This window comes from Mustela erminea, chromosome X, assembly GCF_009829155.1.
Source record: "Mustela erminea isolate mMusErm1 chromosome X, mMusErm1.Pri, whole genome shotgun sequence".
Taxonomy (NCBI): Eukaryota; Metazoa; Chordata; class Mammalia; order Carnivora; family Mustelidae; genus Mustela; species Mustela erminea.
The window spans coordinates 112,537,744-112,561,161 of record NC_045635.1 but is presented as its reverse complement, the minus strand read 5'-3'; the positions used below and the strand labels follow the sequence as shown (position 1 = coordinate 112,561,161).

The 23,418-nt window shown below is 41.1% G+C and overlaps 1 protein-coding gene and 1 pseudogene across 1 annotated transcript in view; one reads left to right on the top strand and one right to left on the bottom strand.

The window, feature by feature from the left end:
- Positions 1-23,418, top strand: part of GPC3 (glypican 3) — a 399,621-nt gene that overhangs the window by 226,699 nt on the left and 149,504 nt on the right. The window lies entirely within an intron of this gene.
- On the bottom strand, positions 18,057-19,504 carry LOC116582200 (annotated as a pseudogene).

The window sequence follows — 23,418 nt, the reverse complement described above, 5'->3', positions numbered from 1 at the left end:
ACTCACCAAAGCACATACCCTCCCCAATGTCCATAATCCCACCCCCTTCTCCCAAACCCCCTCCCCCCAGCAACCCTCAGTTTGTTTTGTGAGATTAAGAGTCACTTATGGTTTGTCTCCCTCCCAATCCCATCTTGTTTCATTTATTCTTCTCCTACCCACTTAAGCCCCCATGTTGCATCACCACTTCCTCATATCAGGGAGATCATATGATAGTTGTCTTTCTCTGCTTGACTTATTTCGCTAAGCATGATACGCTCTAGTTCCATCCATGTTGTCGCAAATGGCAAGATTTCATTTCTTTTGATGGCTGCATAGTATTCCATTGTTTATAGCAGCAATGTCCACAATAGCCAAACTATGGAAAGAACCTAGATGTCCATCAACAGATGAATGGATCAAGAAGATGTGGTATATATACACAATGGAATACTATGCAGCCATCAAAATATCCCTTCTTTCATTCCTAATCATAGTTATTTGAGTCTTTTTTTTTTACTCAGTCTAACTAAAAGTTTATCAGTCTTGTAGATCTTTCCATGGAACCGATTTTTGATTTGGTTGGTTTTCTTTATTCTTCATTCTAGCAATTTCTGTTGTAATGTACTATTTCCTTCCTTCTTCTTGGTTTATTTTTAATGTGCTCTTCCTTTTCCAGTATTATAAGGTGACAGTTTAGGCTATAGATTTGAGATCTTTATTTTTTCAAAATAGTTGTCTACAGCTATAAATTTCCCTCTATGTGTTGCTTTAGCCGTATCCCATATGTGCTGGTATATTTTCATTTTCATTAAGATCAAAGTATATTATCATATGCCTTGGGATTTCTTATTTGACCCTTTTATATTTAGGGTCTTAGAGACTACATATTTAACAATGTACTGTTTAATTTCCACATATGTGGTTACATAGGAGCATGTGGTTTAATTTCCATATATATGTAGATTTCCTAAATTTATTTCTGTTATTGGTTTCTTATTTCTTTCCATAGTGTTTGGAAAATATACTAGGTATGATTTCAGTGCTTATTCACTTATTGAGGCTTTACAGCCTAGCATAAGATTTGTCATAAAGAATATTCCATGTGCTGTTGAGAAGAATGTATATTTTGCTGTCATAGCGTGCAGTATTCTATAGATGTCTGTTAGGTCTTTTTGGTTTATAGTGTTGTTCAAGTCTTGGGTTTCCTTGTTGATGTTCTGTCTAGTTTTTTTATCCACTATTAAAACTGAGATATTAAAATCCCCAACAATTACTGCTGAATTATTTCTTCCAGTCTTGTCAGTTTTTGCTTCATGTATGTTGCTTCATGCATCTCTATTGTTAGACACATATGTTTCGAAATGTTCTATCTTCCTGATGGATTGACCCTTTTATCAGTATAAAATGGTCCTCTTTCTCTCATAATACTTTTGATCAAATGTTTATTTTTTTCTGCTATTAGTATAGCCACTTCAGCTTTCCTATGTTTACTATTTGCATAGTATATCTTTTTCAATTATTTTACTTTCAATCTATTTATATCTTTCAATCTAAAATATATCTCTTGTACATAGCATATAGTTTCATATATTTTTTAATCCACGCTGACAATTTCTCTTTTGACTGGAGTGTCTAATACATTTATGTTTAATGACAGATGGTGTCTGACTTAGGACGGTTTGACTTACAATTTTTCAACTTTATGATAGTGCAACAGTGACACGCAATCAGTAGAAACCTGACTTCAAATTTCAGTTTTTGCTCTTTTCCTTGGCTAGCAATATGTGATATTCTCTTGTGATGCTGGGCCGCAGCAGTGAGCTCCCAGTTAGCCACACGATCATGAGGGCAAATAACCAAAATACTGACAGCCATTCTGTCCCCATACAACGATTCTGTTTTTCCACTTTAAGTGCTGTATTCAATAAATTACATGAGATATTCAACACTTCATTATAAAATGGGCTTTGTGTTAGATGATTTTGCCCAACTGTAGGCTCATGTAAATGTTCTGAGCACATTTCGGGTAGGCTGGGCTAAGCTCTGATGTTGGGTAGGTTTGGTGTATTCTGTGCATTTTTTACTTAATATATTTTCAACTTATGATAGTTTTTTTTAAGATTTTATTTATTTGATACACAGAGAGAGAAACCACAAGTAGGCAGAGAGGCAGGCAGAGAGAGAGGGGGAAGCAGGCTCTCCACTGAGCAGAGAGCCCAATGTGGGGCTCGATCCCAGGACCCTGAGATCATGACCTGAGCCGAAGGCAGAGGCTTAACCCACTGAGCCACCCAGGTGCCCAAATTATGATAGGTTTATCAGGATGTAACCCTATCAAAAGTGGAGTAAGATCTGTACTGATACTGTTAAATTTACACGCCTGTCATTTTAGGCTTTGTTCTCTATAGAGGTCATATCTTTTCATGCCTCTATTTCTCCTTTGCTGCTTTGTTTTCCCTTAAGTGATTATTTTCTGGTGTATCATTTTAATTCCTTTAAAGATTCTTTTCCCACTATGTTTTGGTTATTAGTAGTCATTCTAGGGGTTACAGGACACAGCATGACCTAGAATCTACTTCAGATTGATACTAATTTAATTTTGTGAGGCACAGATATAATGGTCCTTTGATTTCCACTCTAGTGGCCAAATAACCATCTACTTAATTTTCTAGAGTTTGAAGATGATCTGTCATGTTGCAAAGGGCCCCACAGTGGTTCTTTACCATCAGTTCTGCCAACCGATTCCGACGCTCATTTGGTAGCCATCCGCTTTTCTTTTGCTCAGTCTTCATGGAATTGTAATTTGTCTCTCTCCCTACAATCCAACATACTTTATGCTTTCTTTTGGCCACATTATATGTCACTGTGACATCCAGGTTAATACTGTTCAATAGAAATATCATTCAAGCCACATATGTAATTTAAAATTTTTTAAAACCATATTTAGTAGTGCCTGGGTGGCCCAGTTGGTGAAGCATCCAAACTCTTGGTTTCAACTCAGATCCTGATCTCAGGGTCGTGAGATCGAGCCCCTTGTTGGGCTCTGTGCTCAGTGGGGAATCTGCCGGTCTGCTTGAAGATTCCCTCCCTCTGCCCCCTCCCCACACTCCTTCTCTCTCTAAAATAAATAAATAGGGCACCTGGGTGGCTCAGATGGTTAAGCATCTACCTTCAGCTCAGGTTATGATGCCAGGGTCCTGGGATCGAGCCCCATACCAGGTTCCTTGCTCCTTGGGGAGCCTGCTTTTCCCTTTGCCTCCATGTGTGTGTCTCTCTCCATCTCTCATGAATAAATAAATAAAATCTTTTTAAAAATAAATAAATCTTTTTTAAAACCCACATTTAAAAAGTAGGAATAGGTGAATTAATATTGTCTATTTCATTCAGTATGTTCGGAAAGTAGGATTTTGGCACGTGATCAATATTTTTTTAAATTGTTAAGGGGATATTTTATGTTCTTTTTTCCCTCACAGCTTGGGCTAGTCCCATTTTACGTGCTCAGTGGTCACGTGATACAGACTGGACTCTGCAGTTCCAAGCTCCCCTTTGGGAAGGAATCCATAGGGCAGTGCTGTAAAGTGTATCTGAATTTCCTTGCAGTACTGACAATGCCAGTCCCTCCCCCAGAAAAACCACTCTCTACAAATATACCTAAGTGCCCTTCTATCTGGCCTTCTGAGGCATGCCCACAAGCAAAAGGAAAGAACTCAAAACAACAATGTAACTGCCGTCCAGAGCACATGTTCAGGCAATCAAAAATTAATTTCTGGGAACTGGTTACTATTTCAGTTAATGGTAGTAGTTGTTCATATCTGTGGGGAATACAGGGTAGAATGTAGAAGCTCTTTCACATTTGCCATGGGAACTCTTGATACTAACAGGCTGGGTTGGATCACCTCCAAAGGACTGAACCAGAGACCCAAGGAAGGGGAAAGCGACAGAGACTAGAGAAATTTCAGCCCTCCACAGACCTCTCTCCCCCAAACAGTGTATTTTTTTTCTTTCTCAGGCTGGAGATTAGGAGGTGGTAAGATGAGTGGGACCATCTGTATGTCTGCCCCAATCTCTCCCTGTATCATTTTGTTCAATTAGACTCATTGTAAGGATGATTAAAGGTTTCTTGTTACTTGCAAATTGCTTATTCTCACCTTACCTTTGCTCTTTAAGGAGGAGTTACCACTTGCTTGTCCAATTCTTACATTTTCTTAGCCACTCAAGTCCATGCCTACCCTGTTTGCTTAAGATTGGGGACAGTCGAGCCGTACTAATTGAAGCCTCTGACTTCTTGTAAAGTTACATGTGCTCTCTGCTCTCATCCATTTCCTCCACGTTGCTTTCTACCTGTTACTCTCTCGCTTTGACAGTAAGTGGCTTAGGCTTTAGGTTCTCTTTTTGCGAATTCCACAGCCTGTCATTCCAATCCTTTGCCTTGATGCTCCTTTCTTCTTGCCCGGATGCTGGGATCAGGTCCCTGAGCTCACAGTTTGTAGACCCTTCTCTGGGTCCCTAAAACTTGTGGCCTGATTCTGTGGGTGGATCTAAATTACCCACCTGTTTTTCCTTCCCTTCCTTCATTCCCATCTCTTAATAATGCATCTAGATTTCCCCGGTGAGAGTATTAGCCAGAAGCCCTACCCCACACCCACCCCAGCCAACTCTTCTGGGCCCTGGCCTTGGATTTCAAAGTGACAGTAGAAGAGGAAGAACAAAACACTCATCGAATGCCATTTTCAAGGCCATGTCCAACGTTCAAGAAGCAGCAAGTGAAGACATCTATTTGAGGAGCCTTCCTCTGCAGGATGGAAGAGGCTACTGGCTGAAAGAGGAAACAAAAACTATCAGCCCGGCAGCTAGGAAGCCTTAACCTAGACAGGGCACACATTTCCTTTTTTTTTTAACGTTTCAAGCCAGAATAGGGAGATTTAGGTGGTAGAATGTGGCAGACAAGCCAGCAAGGGAGAAAAGGGAGGGTTGGAAGCCTGGCAAACAAAGCCAAGGCGCTATGACTGTCTGTTGTAACACCTGCGAGTTCTGGAATCAAAGGAAAAATCCATAAATACTTCAAGATGTTTGCTTTGTACTGTTTAGCTAATTGGTCGAAAGAAACATCAACTCATAGGGGAGAGTGAAAACACTTCAGTGTCAAAATGTGGACAAATAGTCCAGCCCAGGACATGCCCACATACCCATAAAGGAAGACCAGAAGAGCCTGGAACTTCATTCTTGGGACGGGCCACACGGCATTTGCATCAAGTGGGGTTTCCGGCAACACCGCCTTGGGCAGCAGCCTCCCAAATCGCAAGGTCCCCTTAAGGGTCTGTTCTGAAAAGCATCCTATGGAAACACTGACCTTGGCTTAGACCTTTGTTTCTGTTACCAGTACCTCTCCCTCTCAGATTCTGGAGAATGCTCTCCCTTTTCTTGCCTTCTCTTTCTCCTAACCCTTGTCATGTAGGAAACAGAAAGTTGTTTTTTCAACTTTTTGCTTTAGGCTTAGTGAATGCTACATTTGGAATGACCCTCAAATTCCTAGTCTAGTCTCCTGACTTTGAAGCTAAGAGTACTCAGGCATATGACTTGAGGCAAAGGATTTGCTGAAGACGAACCAGTTAATGTCAAACCAGGGTAAAACTCTGCCTTCTGACAAACAGGACAGTATTCTTTCTGTGGTGCCATTCATTTCTTTGATGTGACATGGTGACGATGCTTCTGAGGTTTACTTTTAGAATTAGTCTATCTTCTTCTACCTAAAAAGATTCAAAGTGGCATCGAAGATGCTCCTTGATTTTCTTTGCCTTTTGATTGTCGGATCCCTAGAAATCACAATAGGTGTGTAATTAGTTTGGATTTCAATGCACAGAGTTTTATGAGCATTTTCATATGAAGAAGAGAAATAAAATAGGCAGAAGATGAACTTTTTTGCCAAGATATCTTAGAATCTGTGTTTTCACAAGTTACTTGAGAAATTCTTTATGAGGAAAGAATCAAATATAAATATGTAATTGAGGCCAGGAAAATCTTTGAAGTAGGGCTTTTGGTAGAAATAGTGACTAGAACCCCAGTTTTGTCTCGCCCTGCTCAGGCTCTTGCACAAGTCCAAGCAAATCAATATGAAAGTGTTGCTCAGAATGTGCCCCCTTTATAGCCAATTAAAGGTCAGTGTATGTAATTTACATAAAATGGATGGGCAGGAACAAAAGGTATCTGTTGGGCCCTGAGGAATGATTCTATTTCATTCACAGATGAGTCCTACAGAGGTCATTGAAAATGCAAGATGCAAATCATTGTTTTTTCTTTCTATAAAGCATCCGTCCCCCCCCCTTTTATTCTCTTGTTTGCATGCATGCCATAGTCATTAGTACAATTGAATTATAGAATGACCTACACCGTGAGACTGTTAGGCTGCTTGATTGAAATTATCTTTATAATGGAAATCAGAGAACACTTTTAACCTTGTTAGAGCACCACTGTACTGTTGATTAATATATAAAGCGAGTCATAAATTTCACAGTGAGCTATTTATTTCCAGACAATCTTGTGAAAGCAGTTTGGGCCAAATTACAGAAACTTTCTTCATACCTTTGTCAGGCTGACACTAATGATCCTGATTATTTCTAGGACTTTCAAAGTGTCAGTGTTAATTAAACTAATGCTTTAAAATATGGGTAGAAAAGAACATTTGAATATTATATCTTAAATGTTTGACAATGTGTATGAAGCTTCTTTTGTTACCTGGTTAATTTCAGAGACCTGAGTTCATTTGATAAAGTTTCTTTCCAGGAGCAAAATGTTTGCCTGATTCAGTGGCAATGGCCAATATTACCAAGGTCACAGTCACCTCCATATAGTCAATGAGTATTTGTTGAGTACTTTAGATATGTTCTGCACTGGATCATGTGATATGAGTAAGAAGATGTAAAAAGGGAGTGCCTGGGTGGTTCAGTGGGTTAAGCATCTGCCTTCGGCTCAGTTCATGATTTTGGGGTCCTGGGATCGAGCCCCGCATTGGGCTCCGTGCTCAGTGGAGGGTCTACTTCTCCCTCTTCCTCTGCCCTTCCCCATTCTCCCTTGTGCTCTCTTGTGCATACTCTCCCTCTCTCTCAAGTAAATAAATAAAATCTTAAAAAAATAAAAGGTGTAAAAAAACTAGTACCTGCCTTCAAAAGAGTTCATGGTCTAGTGAAGGCTAGAGTTCCAGAAAGAGAGACGACCTACGTGTAGACATTTGGAGGAGACAGATGAAGGGGGTATCTAGCTTAGTCTGGGGCGATCAGGTAAGGTGTCCTAAAGGACTTCTGCCTGAGCCAAGGCTCTTCCAGCCGCTAAAGAGGCGAGGGTTTGTGGGAAACACACAACTGGTGGCAGGGAAACACTGGCTTGGGGTTTAGGTGGAGACTAAGAAATAATGGAGGCAAGAAGGTCTGTCTTACTTCCAGAACTCATCCTATGGCCCAGATCCCTGTCTTTGGCAATATTAGGCCACCTGGATCCCAAGACCTTGCATTAACCCTGGCAGAAAGGACCCTGTTCCCCTGCCTTTCCTGAGCACCCCTGCTCCCCACCCTATAGCTGCCTCCAGCAGCAAGAAGGCAACATGGTTGCTGGAGAGGTCAGGCCTCCCGCACTGGACCAGCCACCTGCATATACCAGAGGTTTGAAAACAGGAGCTCGGAAGTCTGGGAGCACCTGGATTCTTTCCAGAAAAAAAAAAAAAAAAACCAGAAAGTTTTGGTGGGGAGGGGAATTGATCCTGTTTCTAAAGAAACTGCTTTCTATAAAATTGTATCCTTACTTTTAGACTCCTATTAGGGGAACGTAGAACTAATTAAGAGACCTGAACATCATTAATCATTTTTTTTTTACTTGAGTTTCATAAGTAGTCATTAAAAAGAAAAAAAGGCTTCGTTGAAGTCACTAGTAGAAAAGCTAACGCACGGAGTAAAATGTACTCACTGTCTCAAATTGGATACACAGCTTACAAAGTCAAGCGATAGGCAGTCTGGGTTTTTAGAGGACATTGTTCAAGGCACTAGATACTCCACCAGGTGGCCTGGGCAGGCACGCTGCTGCCGCCGAGGCCACTGGGCTGGTCTGGAGGACTTCGAGCGAGCAGGAACGGTGCGCTCTCTACTATAGTGGACAGTCACGTAATGACTTCTGGCTCTTGTTTAAAACGAACTAGCTTCTCTCTCACCTTCTTTCTCATTCTTCTTCTTCAAGAAAAATATGCTGGCGAGAACAGATTGCCGTTTCCTTTTGAGGGAAATCCCACCACGGAGTGTTTTATCTCCGGAGGCGTATCGCTCTCGGAGGAAGCCAAGCCAAAGGAATCTGCCTTGAACAGGGGCCACTAGCCTGGGAGTGTGGCCATCTGTAGGCAGGGGGTGGGGGCTGGGTTGGGGTGGGGGTTGGAGGAAGGCTTGCGCCTTGCCCTTGCCTTGCCTTCAGGACAGGTTGCAGGACTCAAAGTGGAAACTCAATAAAACTTTCAGAAGCAGATAAATAGAACCTAGAAGGCTTGTTTCCCTGGAGATGGGGAGGCACCATATGTCAGTTTCATGTTTTTAATCAAAAGGCCAAGGCTTCATCTAGGTGGTAGTAATAAGTATTTGCTTTCCAGAGATTTTCATTGAAATGACAAATGTCTTTCCTTTCACTATTTCTCATGCATTCCCCCCCCCCATCAGAGAAAAATCCAGTACAAAGTAAAATGCCCTGGAGAAGCTTCTGTAAGATAACCCCCTGTATGATGAGCTCTCATGATCTACCCTGTTTATGAGGGAGAAGTTACAGTGTTTGGTTGCCCGAGAAACATCAGACCCCAGGCTGTGGCAGGAGGGGTGCTGCGTACGAGAATCTTAGAGTTTGCTTAGTCTGGTTGCATTCTTGGGCCAGTGACAAAGCAGAGAACTGGATTGGGGGGTGGGGCGTGGGGTGCGTATAGAGGAAAACAGAGATAAGTGTGGTAGGAAAGAGTCAAGAAGAAGAACATGGGATGCCTGGGTGGCTCAGTTGGTTAAGCGTCTGCCTTTGGCTCAGGTCATGATCCCAAGGTCCTGGGATGGAGCCCCATGGTGGGCGGGGAGCCTGCTTCTCTCTCTCCCTTTCTCTGCCCCTCCTGCCCGCTCACGCTCTTTCTCTTGTGCTCTCTCTCTCTCTCTCAAATAAATTAATAAAGTTGTTTTTTTTTTTAAAGTAGCACCCTGTATCACCTTTTTAGATTTTTGGGGGTAGGGTGAGAGAACGGGGGTGCAGGAGAGATGGGGCAAGGGAACCATTGTGTATTGAGCTCCTTTTAAGTACCAAGCTCTGTGCAAGGCACTTCATGTAGCTTCATTCATTTAGCCCTCACCAGAAGCAAAGAAAGTGGGACTTACTGTCCCCATTCTACAGATGCGTAGGCTGGGTCCTTAGAAAAGTTTTATCACATGCATTTTTCTTTCCGTCTGAGAAGCAGCAGCAGGAGACCTGGGACCTTGCTTCCCGGCCGGAGTTGCCAGGTCTGTAGCCTGAGAGCAAATACAAAGACTGGTGGGCCAGTCGCGGGGGGCAGCACACTGAGAGGAGCAAATGGAGTTCTTGGTAGGAAGAGCCCACGGGTGCCCTTGCTCTTTCAGTGTACAGTGTACAGGGCCACCCAGATAGGAAGTGACTCCTGTGCAGGGAGCATTTCAAGCCAACTCCTCACGACAGAGTAAACAGATTTGTAAGCATGGAGGTGGGTGGGGAGAAGGAATGTTCCAGTACACAGGATCAAGAGTTAGGACCATAGAGGAGAGTGACTGCTCGCTGGGAGGTGACCCCACACAAAGGGAAATGGGAGAGTTGACACATCAGACAGACAGGTGACTGAGAAAGCAAATGAGTAGGTGAGAGCCAAAGGCTCCAAGGAAGACCTCAAGAGCTTGGCTTCCTCTTCGGCCATTAATGTAAGGAACGTTTATAGGCAGTGATCCGGACAAACGCTAACTCCATAGCGTCATTCTACTTCCTGCATTTTGATTATAATGATTTGATTATTTGCTTTTTAAAAGCCTTCATTGACTCACTAATCTGGGTCACCTGTCCTGGAGTTGCCACCTGAAGCGGTGTCCTAAGGGAGGCCTGCCCAGAGCTCCTTTGCAGAAGAGTCAGAACCCCAAAGTTAGGGTGTCCTTCCGTTGCCAAGCCGCCCACGTCTGGATCAAAGCAATTCATTTCAGATTCATGTGCATTATTAGCTCTGGCAGGTTAGCAAGACATGAGTCAGATAGTGTTTTGTATATTAGAGAAAACTAGATAAGCAAACAGAAAAGGAAGAGGTTGCCTTTATTAGAAAAGCAATCTTTTGTGATAGATCTTAGCGCCAAGCAATGAGTTTTTAATAAAACCGAGCAGATAGAGCACCCCTATGTCCGGCCTTGCTCCCCCTCTCTGACTCCTGACACGAACGAGAGGTCCGCTGATTTGTCAGTTAATCAAAAGTTGCTAAAGGAAAGTCAATACAGAAGATGCTGATCATCATCCTGTCATTTTCAGTGACTCAATGGGACTTCCAGGCTCCCGGCTGCCTGTTCTCTGTGGTGGTGTTACTCGGGGTAGAACCTGTGCCCTTGTTCTAAAGGGTGAGAATCTCATTTTGCTTCTCTCCCTCTTGATAGAAAGCTGGGGGCTGACTCCTTGGAAGAGCTGGGAGAATTATTATCACCAGCTATGTGTAGCCAAGTGTTGCTTTTCCTCCCTCTCTGCTTCGGTCATATTCACAGTAATTCATTTCTTTATCACACCTGCCCTCCTCTGGCCTTCTGTCTTTGAGGCCCCGCTCTCGCTTCCTGGAAAGTGACTCCAAAATGAAGTAATTTGATTTTTCTTCAAGTGGAAACAGTATGTTTCGGGTGTCCCCCATCCAAACAGTTTGTGCAGCTGCCGTGCATTCCTGCCCTGACCAGGAATGCACGTGGGAAGTATGCGAAGTGCTTTCAGCCTCTTTCCTCCTTGGGTTATGTAGAGGTTAAATGATCTGTCCAAGTTGAGTCTGTAGCAGAGCTGGGATTACTTCTGTGTACAATGTTTTGGGCACCAGCAAACGGCATCTGAAAATGGTAGGAGACTCTCTGTGCCCTGACCCTCAGATCTTTCTTACGGCTGCTGCGAAAACTCCAGGGACAAAATGGCAGAATGATCGGGAAAGAAGGAAACATTCTCTATTCTCAAAGGGAAACGACTTCTCCAGGCCTGCTCTTCTCCTGGGCCTTTAAGATGCCAGACTTGGGAGTGATGATTTAATCCAGTTCCTCTTCCCCTGTTTGTTTCATGGTGAGGAAATGGAGGCCCAGAGGAGAGAAGGGAACTCACCAAGGACAGGAAACCCCAGGAGCCAGGCTAGGACCGTAGCGCTGGATGTTTACAACTCCAATTCAGTGACTCAGAAAGCGTAAGAGATGGCTTTTAAAGTTCAAATCTGGGGCTTCAAGTAAAGTTCTCCTTCTACTTCAGCATAAACAAAAACAGCCCCCACTTTTTAAGCCCCAAGTGCAACAGGAGATTCATGCAATCTGGGTGTTACTTGAGGCCATTCCTTGGGAAGGGAGACATCGACTAAACAGTTGGCCAGGGCTCTTTCTCTTAACATTTGTTGCATTTTCCATCATCTTTCTTCAGTTACTCCATAAGGGCCTTCCTGATTACAAACAAATACATTAGGGTTTGGAGTTGTAGGCCCTGACTTCAAGACCCTCTTTTGTCTTTTACTAACCATGTGGCCTTAGGCAGTCCCCTTACCTCTTGGGACCTCACTTCCTAAAAATAAGCATAGTACCTCCCTTCGCGGGACTGGTTTCCAAAGCTTCTGTGTGCTAATATAACATGGACAAGTACCTTGTAAAGAGTAAGAGGGCTACACCCAACCCAAGTGTTGGTTATGGGGGCGCCCACCATACCTATTTCACGAAGCTAGTCTGGGTGATCTACGTAAGCGTTAGAACAGCCATCTCTCAATGATCCACACTAATGGTAGGACAGAGGCACATATAGATAAAACAAAATGGCGAGTCCTCCAGATGCCATTTCTGTTTGAGTTGAGAATGTATGGTGTTTGGGGAAGCTTCTGAAATCTGCTCGCCTGAGAGCAAAGGTCAGCCGAGGTGGCATTACCTGAGCATGCCCAGCACTCCCAGAAGTGGGCCATGGACGAGTCCCTGCCCTTCCGTGGACTTCCGCACCCTGCCTACCTTAAGTGCCCTCACAGTCTCTGCCAGCTCTAATTAATATCTGTGTGTCTGTGACTCTAAGCCTATGGCGACAGCGTAAGGCCAGTTTTAGATGACGCCCAAGGTTTTGTGGCTGGAGCTGTGCGAACCCTAGGGAAGGGGACCAAGCTGCCCAGATGTTACGAACTCATTGACAGAACAGGTGAAGAGTCCAGGATGGACAAAAGCATGGCTCATGCTTGAGCAACTGGGCAAAGGATGGGATTGGAGAAGAAGGTGAAAATGACATGGAGAGGCACACAGCGTCGCAATGAAAGCCATGTCCGGGGCAGCAGTCACCGAGGGAAGGCGGAAGACATGCCTCTGGACTATTTCTGCCCAGGGTCAAGGCTCTTCTCCATTCACCTGATTCGTTCTCTCCTTTCAATCACATTCTTTTCAAAATGCATCTCAAAAGTGTTCCTGAGCCATGCTGATTATCACTTTTGCTAAAACTAATCAGCAGCAGTCTGTCTACAGTGCAGGGCAATCAGCAGAGACTCAAAGTACCAGTCAGAGCCTATGTCTTTATTGAGACAGACTGAGGCTAATGGGTTTGACTGAAGTTCCATTCGGAACGGCTTCAAACAGCGCTGCTGCTAGCAGGTCCACAACTTCCTCTACGAGTACAGGAACGGCGCATGGTTAAATACAGTGTTTTTTTCATGTTTGCCTGAGAAATGGAGGCCGAAAATGATGTATGTTGCTCTCTAATATTTTTTCCCTTTTAACTCATCTTGTACTCCTTCAGCCTGTCAGAACTTAACAACCGCAATAATAGGAGTGAGTAAAATAAGCCCTGAAATTGGGCTCTCCTGACATACTGTGCTGTGTGATGGTAGCTCGCACGCTGGGTCTTCTTGTAAATTGGGACCCCAGGGACATCGTTGTATGTGATTAGGGATTCTGTGATAGGCTGGCGTGTAATGGCACACCATGCATTCCCAGAAACTATACCTTAAATCACATCCGAGTCTTCATTGTACATAGAATGGATAGGAAGCAGACACATATGTAGCAACAAGCTACATATGAGAAATGAAGCCCAGGTTCAGACTGGTCAGTATCAGGTAAGGGACAAGCTGTAAAGGGGCTCGTCAGACTACACCCGTGTATATGTGATTCTGATTCTGATTCTGGTCACTACCACCATTATTTTATTGTTAAGTTGTAAGACTTCTTTAGATATTTACAATACTACATCCTCATCAGATATATGATTTGAAAATATTATCTCCCATAGGAGGTTGTCTTTCCACTTTCTGAATAATGTCCTTCAAAGCACGGAAGTGCTTTAATTTTTATGAAGTCAGATTCCCCTCTTTTATCTTATTGCTTGTGTTTTCAGTGTCATTGCCAAATAAATCCAAGATCACAAAACTTTATGCCTGTTTTTTTTCCTAAGAGTTTTATAGCTTTGACACTTGAGTTCAGGTCTTTATCTATTTTGAGGAATTTTTGTATGCGGTGTGAAGTGGGGGTTCAAATTCAGGGATACACTATTCAGGGATATACTATCGAGGATTTTGGGGTCTCTCTTCATAAGTCGTATTTGTCTCCACGTAATTTTCTTTCCTTATTATGTCTTTGTCTAATTCCTGTACCAGGCTCATACCAGCCTCATGGGATGCTCACTTTTCTTACCAAGATACCATCATTTTCTTGAATAAATGCCTCCTCAGATTGCTACAATCCTTTTGTTGATTTCTAGAGCTATGGAAAGTTGATTCTGACCACTTTTGCCAGTTTTTCTCACTGCTTTTGTGGAACAGAGAATTTTCCCAAGTTCTTATTCTGAAATTTTTTGCTAATATCCTATTACTAACATATTAATACATAAGCTGTGTAGCCTTTTATTGTTTATCATTCATTCAACAAATAAACATTTATTAATCACTAACGAGTGGAGTGCCTTGCTAAAGACTGGAAACACAATGATGAACAAAACCGCTTTTGTCCGGGGGGCTCCTGGGAGGCTCAGTTGGTTAAGCATTTTTGACTCTTGATTTTTGGCTCAGGTCATGAACTCAGGGTCATGAGATCAAGCCCTGTGTTGGGCTCTGCACTCAGCAGGGAGTCTGCTTGAGGTTCTCTCTCTCCCTCTGCACCTGTCCCCCCACCCCGGCTCACATGCACGCATGCTCTCTTGCTTGCTCTCTCAAAATAAATAAATAAAATCTTAAAAAAAAAAAAGACTACTTTTGTCTGTGCCCTCACAAACCTTACACTCTGTGGAGGAAGACAGAGTTGAAAAGATGCAATTACAATTCAGCGTGATAAGTGCCGTGGTGACAGAAGTGCAGAGGGCTCTAGGAGATTCTAGAATGGGATTCATTCAGACTTTGGGAAGAAGGAAAGGCTTCTGGAAGGAAGCTAAAGCAAGGGTATGATTTCCAGGCAGAAAGCAGAACATGTGTAAAGGCTAATGGTGCTATGAAGGAACAGAGCATAAAATGTTATGGAAGGAGGGTCCAAGGAGTAAGATTTGTTCTTTGTTCACAGGAACAAGATCATCAAGGATATATACTTGATCCTCAGGGCTATGGGAAGCCACTGAGGAGTTGTAAGCTAAGCAATAACATTATCTTTGCTGTGACTCTGGCCTATAGAACACATGGTACCTGATGAATTAATAAATTATTATTAATAAATATTATTATTGTAACTCACTTAATTTGTTTATAACTTACTTCCAAGGTATTATTTTCAGATTATTCTGGGTGTTGGTACAGAACAGATGTTTTGGTGTCAGGACTCTTTTAAATTTATAAAAATTTAAAATTACTGAACCCCCAAAGAGACTTGTTTATGTGAATTATATCTCTTGTTAATCATATCAGAAGTTAAAACTGAGGATTTTAAATAATATTTGTAATAATTTATAATTTGTAATAATATTTCATTTAAAATATACTAATAGTGGCACCTGGGTGGCTCAGGGGGTTAAGCTTCTGCCTTCAGCTCAGGTCATGATCTCAGGTTCCTGGGATAAAGCCCCAAGTCGGGCTCTCTGCTTGGCGGGGAGCCTGCTTCCCCCTCTCTCTCTGCCTGCCTCTCTGCCTACTTGTGATCTCTGTCTCTCCATCAAATAAATAAATAAAATCTTTTTAAAAAATAAAAAAAATTACTAATAAAGTCATCAAGTGTTCACATGTATTTTTTTCCTAAGAAAAGAGCTGTGTTTTCCAAAACGAAATATTTTAGCGGGATGAGTGACATTGTTTTACATTTTGCAAATCTCCTTAATTTCTGACTTAATAGCAGACAGCTGGATTTTCATATAGGCTTCTGCACTCAATCTGGTTAGATTGATGAAAATTTGGCCTCACACAGATATACAATTGGAAAAAAAGTGTTTTAATATTCTTTTCACATAATTAAGGCTATTTTTCTCCCATACTACACAAAAATTTGACAAGTGATAGTTTCTTAAAGGTTAGCCGCAATATGGAATCTGAAACCATATCAATTAACTTTTTACTTTCTGTTATAATAAAATCTTTCCTGTAATTTAAGTGGATCTTTGGCCATTGTGTGATTTTGTATCATACTACATGGGTCATTTGAAAAATACTGGCTCACTGAGTTAGGCACATCTGCAAAGTTCAACACTTCATTGTTCAACATCAAAATATCATATAAATTAATGTCACTACATTCTCATCAGAAAAGCCTTTAAGTATGGGGAGGTTGTAAAGTTTGTACTAAAAGATACAAGTTTTCCCCAAGTTAGAACTTGGAAAAAGTTTTAAATTTGTTTTTTAAGATTAATTTATTTATTTTAATTTTTATGTCTTTTTAAAAATTTCTTTTCAGTGTTCAGAATTCATTATTTATGCACCACACCCAATGCTCCCTGCAGTACGTGCCCTCCTTAATACCCACCACCAGGCTCACCCAATCCCACACCCCCCTCCCCTCTAAAACCCTCAGTTTGTTTCTCAGAGTCCACAGTCTCTCATGGTTCATCTCCCCCTCTGATTTCCCCCCACTCCCTTCTCCTCTCCATCTCCCCATGTCCTCTGTGCTATTCCTTATGCTCCACAAATAAGCAATACCATATGGTAATTGACTCTCTCTGCTTGACTTATTTCACTCAGCATAATCTCTTCCAGTCCCGTCCATGTTGCTACAAAAGTTGGGTATTCGTCCTTTCTGATGGAGGCATAATATGGACCACATCTTCCTTATCCATTCGTCCATCTAAGGGCATCTTGGCTCTTTCCACAGTTTGGCAACTGTGGCCATTTCTTCTATGAACTTTGGGGTACAGATGGCCCTTCTTTTCACTACATCTGTATAAAGATTTATTTATTTATTGAGAGAGAGAAGGAGAGGGAAGAGGAAAGAGGGGAGGCAGAGGGAGAGTGAGAAGGAGAGCATCTCAAGCAGACTCCCTGCTCAGTGCAGAGTCTGACACAGGGCTCAATCTCCAGACTCTGAGATCATGATCTGAGCCTAAATCAAGAGTTGGACACTCAATCAACTGAGCTACCCAGACACTCCAAGGTTTTAAAGGTACTGTAGAGAACTGGTATGACTTATTCCTTGAATGTTTGATAGAATTTACCAGTGAACCCGTCTGGGCCTGGTTCTTTCTGTTTTGGAAGGATGTTAATCATTGACTCGATTTCTTTAATAGATACAAGGCCTATTCAGATCATCTGGGGTTTTTTTTTTCTTGTGTGAATTATGGCAGATTATTTTTTCCACAGAAATGGCCAATTTACTTAGGTTATCCTATCTGTGGGCATAGAGCTGTCCATAGTATTCCTATGGAAATTGCTAAGTGGGTTTCCCTTCAATTTCCATGGGATCTGTAGTGATATCCCCTTTCATTTCTGATGTTAGTAATTTGTGTCCTGTCTCTTTTTTTCTTAACCTGGCTAGAGGTTTATAGAGGTTTCTGATCCTTCTTCCAAACAACTAGCTTTTGGTTTTGTTGATTTTCTCTATTGATTTCTTGTTTTCAATTTCATTGATTTCGGCTCTAACTTGTATTATTTCTTTTCTTCTGCTTACTTGGGATTTAATTTGCTCTTTGTTTCTAGTTCCCTAAGGCAAAAACTTAGATTATTGACTTTAGAACTTTCTTCTTTTTTAATATATGCATTCAATGCTATAAATTTCCCACTAAGCACTATTTTCACTGCATCCCACAGATTTTAATGTTTTATTTTTATTTTCATTTAATTTTCTTTGACTCATGTGTGAGTTGGAGTGTGTGGTCTAATCTCCAAGTATTTGGGGATTTTCCAGTTATTTTTCTGTTATTGATCTCTAGTTGCATTTCACTGTGGCATGAGAACAGGCATGGTATGATTTCTTTTCTTTTAAATTTGTTAAGTTGTGTTTATGGCCCAGAATATGATCTATCTTGGTGAACGTTCCATGTAAGCTTGAGAAGAACGTGTCGTGTGTTGTTGGATGAAGGAGTCTGCCTATGTCAATTATATCCAGCTGATTGATGATGTTGGTGAGTTCTACTGTATCCTTACTGATTTTCTGCCTGCTGGATATGTCCATTTCTGAAAGAGGAATGATGACGTCTTCAAGTATGATAGTAGATTCACCCATTTCTCCTGGCAGATCCATCAAGTTTTGCCTCATATAATTTGATGCCCTGTTGTTAGGCACATACATATTAAGAACTGTTATGTCTTCTTTATCATTATGTAATGTCCTCCCTTATCCCTGATAACTTTTCTTACTTTGAAGTCTGCTGTGTCTGAAATTAATATAGTCACTCCTGCTGTCTTTTGATTGGTGTTAGCATGATATATTTTTCTCCATCCATTTACTTTTAAACTTTATGTGACTTTATATTTTTTTATATTTGAGTTTATTCTTCATTTAACTTTTAAAACACTACTATAATTGAATATTAAAACAAAAACAATAGCAAGTAGTGAGCTATGATTATAGTCCTTCACTCATTCACTACTGCACGTAAAATGCCAGCAGTGTTATTCACTGGCCCCATTAAGAGGTCTGACACTAAACACCACCCCTGGGATGATGTCCCTCATCCTCATATGCTTCCCCATTGTAATGACACCATCTTTCCTGTTTTGGATCAAAGTCTGCCAGTTCTACCTGGTCCATTCCATCAGTCTCTTCTACTTCCTTCCTCTCAGGTAGGAGTTTTTCCAGCAAAGAGAGTTTATCAGGAGACAGAAAGCCATTCTCAGGAACGTTTACCTTAAATTCGATGATGAGGTGACCCTTCTCATATGGTCTATGATAAATTGGCATGCCTTCATTTAGCACACACTTGATATCTCCATGCTTGACAATTTGACCTGGATGAGAGGTGATGACAATGGTTCGGTTGTCCAGAGTAGATAATGGCTTTTGAAAACCGCACAGTGCTTCAACCTGTATGTCCCTACACATGAGCTATATGTCCCTACACATGAAAAGGTTTTCTCCTCGCCGAGTAAAAACAGCATGGTTCTTCTGATCTAAAACAATGATAATATCTCCTGGTTCCAGTCCTGGTTCTTGGTCTCCCTCACCATGGAATGTTATCTTCTGGCCATCTTTCATGCTTTTGTCAATATGAACTTCTAGAATCTTCTTCTCTCGAACTATCTTCCTTCCATTGCAGCTTTTACATCTATCTTTAGGACTGATCCGTTCCCCATGGCCCTGGCACTCCATGCACACAGACTGAACTTGCTGAACCATTCCAGGTCCTATCTGATTAATTCTTATTTGCATCCCAGTACCTCGGCAATTGGGACAACACTCAACTGCTCCTTTCTTACCACCTCGGCCTTCACATTTATCACAAATCACATTCTTTTGCAGAGCTAGTTTTCTTATTGCACCATTATATAAATCTTCTAAGGTTACTGAGAGCTGATGCACAACATTCCTCTCCTTTCTCTCTGCATTCTTCCTCCTCCTCCAAAAAACCTATCAAAGATGTCCATGGGGGAACCAAAACCACCACCAGCTCCACCTTCTTTAATTGCCTGTTCACCTCTTTTGTCATATAATTCCCTTTTCTTTGCATCAGAGAGTACTTCATACGCTTGAGAAATCTGTTTAAACTTCTCTCCTTCATTTGGATTCTTATCAGGGTAGTACTTCAAGGCCAGTTTCCTGTAGGCCTTTTTCAGTTCTTCTTGGGTGGCATTGGGTTTGACCCCCAAAACGTCATAGTAAGTGGTTTCTTTCACCATTTTCTACAGCCGGTGAGAGGACCGAGGCCGATGTGGGGGAGCGGGAAGGAGCACGTTGCTGGGCGCAGCTCGGGTAGCCGCCACTCCTCCGCGTCTCACCAAGCATTCTGGAAAGTTCCCTATATTTAAAGTGTGTTTCTTATAGAGAACATATAGTGTTAGGTCATGTGTTTTGATATATTTTGATAGTCTCTGTCTTTTAATTGATGCATTTAGACTACCGATATTCAAAGGATTATTTATATACTTGGATTAATATCTACCATATCTTTATTTTATTTTATTTTATTTATTCTATTTGTTGCCCTTGTTCTTTGTTCCTGTTTTTGTCTTTCACTATTTTTCTGCCTTCTGTGGTTTTAATTTAGCTTTTTATGTGATTCCATTTTTTCCTTTCTTAGTATATCAGTTTTAGTTCTTTTTAAAATGTTTTTTAGTGGTTGCCTTAGAGTTTGCAATATAAATCTACAAATAATCCAGGTCCACTTTCAAATAACACTATACCACTTCCTGAGTCTTGTAAATTCTTTATAATGGCAAAATAATCCCAATTTCATCCTCTTATCTTTTGTTTTATGAACATTCATTTCATTTATATATGCATATATAATGATATATCGTAAGACACATACATTAGCATACATAATCAAACACATTGTTGCTATTAGTATTTTGGACAAAGTTTTATCATTAGATCAGCTAAGATAAGAAAAAGTCTTTATTTTTGTTTTACCTTCACTTATCCCTTCTTTAGTGCTCTTCCTTCCCTTATGGAGATCTGAGTTTCTGATCTGTATTATTTGCCATCTCTCTATAGAACTTCTTTTAATATTTCATACAAGGCAGATCTACCAGCCACAAATTCCCTTAGTTTTTGTTTGTCTGAGAAAGTATTTTCCTTTCATATTTTTAATTGAAGTGTAGAAGACATACAGTATTATAATACTTTCAAGTGTACAACATCATTATTCATTTATATACACTACAAAGTGATCATGATAAATCTAGCTACCATCTGTCACTATGCAAAATTATTACAATATTATTAACTATATTCCCTATATAAAATTATTAACTCTATTCCCTAATACATTGTATCCCTGTGTCTTATTTATTTTATAACTGGAAGTTAGTGCCTCTTGGTTCTCATCCCATTTTGCCCATATCTCCACTCCCCACCCTTCTGGCAACCACCAGTTTGTTCTCTGTGTCAATGAATCTGTTGCTGTTTTGTTTTATTTATTTTGTTTTTCAGATTCCACATATAAGTGAAATCACATGGTATTTGTCTTTAACTTATTTCACTATGGTAATCCCTGTTGTTGCAAATGGCAAGATTTCATTCTTTTTATGGCTGAGTAATATTCTATTATATTTGAATGTTATATAATGGGCATATGAATATCCATCCATATATATATTTTTTATATATATATATATATATAATATAAAACATATACATGTATAAAATCACATCTTCTTTATCTGCTCAGCAGTTGATGGCCACTTGGGCTGCTTCCATATCTTGGCTCTTGTAAATAATGCTGCAGTGAACATAGAGATGTGTACATTTCTTTGAACTGGTGTTTCATTTTCTTCAGCTAAATCCTCAGAAGTGGAAGTGCTGGATCCTACGGCAGTCCTCTGTTTTTGGAGGAACCTCCATATTGTTTTCCATAGTGGCTGCACCAGTTTGCATTCCTACCAACAGTGCACAAGGGTTTCCTTTTCTCCACATCCTCACCGACACTAGCTATTTCTTGTCTTTTGATACTAGCCATTCTGACGGGTGTGAGGTGATACCTCGCTGTAGTTTTGATTTGCATTTCTCCCCTTCACTTTTAAAGGTTAATTTTTCAGGGTACAGAATTCTAGCTTGGTGGCTTTTTTCTCTCAACACTTTAAATATTTTACTACACTCTGTTCTTGCCAGCATGGTTTCTGAAAAAAAGCTAGATGTAATTCTTTGTTCCTCTATAAGTAAGGTGTTTTTTTTTAATTTCCTCTGAATTCTTGTGCAATTTTTACTTTATCTTTTTCTATACTTTGAAGGTGGTATGCCTAGGTGTATTTTGGGTTGCTTTTGTTTGTTTTCTGTTCCTTTGTTTTTGTTTTGTTTTTTAAGGATTTTATTTATTTGAGAGAGAGAAAGAGAGAGAAGGCAACAGAGATAGAGAGAACACGAGCAGGGAGGAGAGGGAGAAGCATACTCCCCACTGAGCAAGGAGCCCAGTGTGGGGTTTGACCCCAGGACACTGAGATCATGACCTGAGCTGAAGGCAGCAGCTTAGCAGACAGAGCCACCCAGGTACCCCTCCTGTTCCTTTGTTTCACATTTATCCTGCTTGGTGTTCTCTGAACTTCTTTAATCTGTGGTTTAGTGTCTGGCATTAATTCGGGGGAAATTCTCAGTCATTATTTTTTCAAATATTTCTATTCCTTTCTTTCTTCTCCTTCTGGTATTGCCATTATACATATGTTACCTATTTTGTGGTTGTACCACAGTCCTTGGCTATTCGATTCTGTTTTGTTCTTTGTTCTCTTTGTTTTGGAGGGTTTTTTTAAAAAGATTTTATTTATTTATTTATTTATTTGAGAGAGAGAGAGAGAGAATGCACACATGTGTGCAAGAAGAGGAATAAGTAGTGGGCGAGGGCGAGGGCGAGGGAGGGGAAAAGAATCTTGATCGGATTCCGTGCTCAGTGTGGAGCCCAACATGGGGCTCGATCTCACAACCCTGAGATCACGACCTAAGCCAAAACCAAGAGTCTGACGCTTGACTGACTGAGCCTCCCAGGAGCCCCTGCTTTTTGGTCTCTGAGGATTCTGTTTCTATATCCTCTAGCTTAGAGATTCTTTCATTAGCTGTGTCCAGTCTGCTCATATTCCTGTCAAAACCATTCTTCATTTCTGCTACTGTTTTTTCTCTTTAGCATTCTTTTTGGTCCCTTGTTAGGATTTCCATCTCTCTGCTTACATTGCCATTCTTTCCTTGCATGCTGTTTTCTTTATCCACTATTAATAAATCATAGTTGTTTTAAATTTCCAGTCTGATAATTGCAACATCCTTGCCATGTTTGGTTTTGATGTTTGCTCTCTCTTCAAATTGTGTTTTTTGCCTTTTGGCATGCCTTATAATTTTTTTGATAGCTGGACATGATGTTCCTGTTAGAAAGAATTATTGTGAATAGGCTTTTAGTAATGTGGTTCTGAGGTGTAGGGTGAGGAGAGGCATTCTATAATTCTATGATTAAGTCTCAGTCTTTTAATGAGCCTATGCTTCTGGACCATGAACTTCACAGGTGTTTCTGTTTTGTTTTTGTTTTTCTTTTTGTTTTAATCCCCCATTATGTGGTAAAGGATGGCTAGAGTGGGCTAGAGTTGGATATTTTCCTTCCCCAGGTGAGTTAGGCTCTGATAATACCCCAGCAGATTAGGCTTTGGTTAACTAGTTTCTTCTTAGAGCAGGACTTGTTGAGAAGAGTGGAGTGCCCTGGTGTATTTCAATATGGTTCGTTTTCTCCTCTCCTTGCTGGAAGCCTGAGGGAGTTTTTCTTTGATATTTACTTTGGGAATCTGGTCAGGCTCCTGCAGGTAAATTTCATAATATTGTGGAGGCCCCCTTATGAGGAGGTCTCCACGGAGACTAACTCTCAGAATTTTCTGCATGAAGCTTCCAGCACTTTGTCAATTACAATTTCAGTTTTTCTACCCCAGCACTGTGTCCCAAGGTGGTTTCTGCTTCTGATTCTCTGCTCTGCTGAGCTCTGACTCCCTGTATTTGCCTACCTCTCCAGTCTTGGTGACAGGGATTTACCCTCTGTCCCTCTGCCCTTCCGTCTCCCGTGGTTCCAAGAAAAGTGGTGTTTTGGTTTTTTTTTTTTTTTAAGATTTTATTTATTTATTTGACAGAGAGGGAGAGATCACAAGTAGGCAGAGAGGCAGGCAGAGAGAAAGAAGAGGAAACAGGCTCCCTGCTGAGCAGAGAGCCTGATGTAAGGCTTGATCCCAGGACCCTG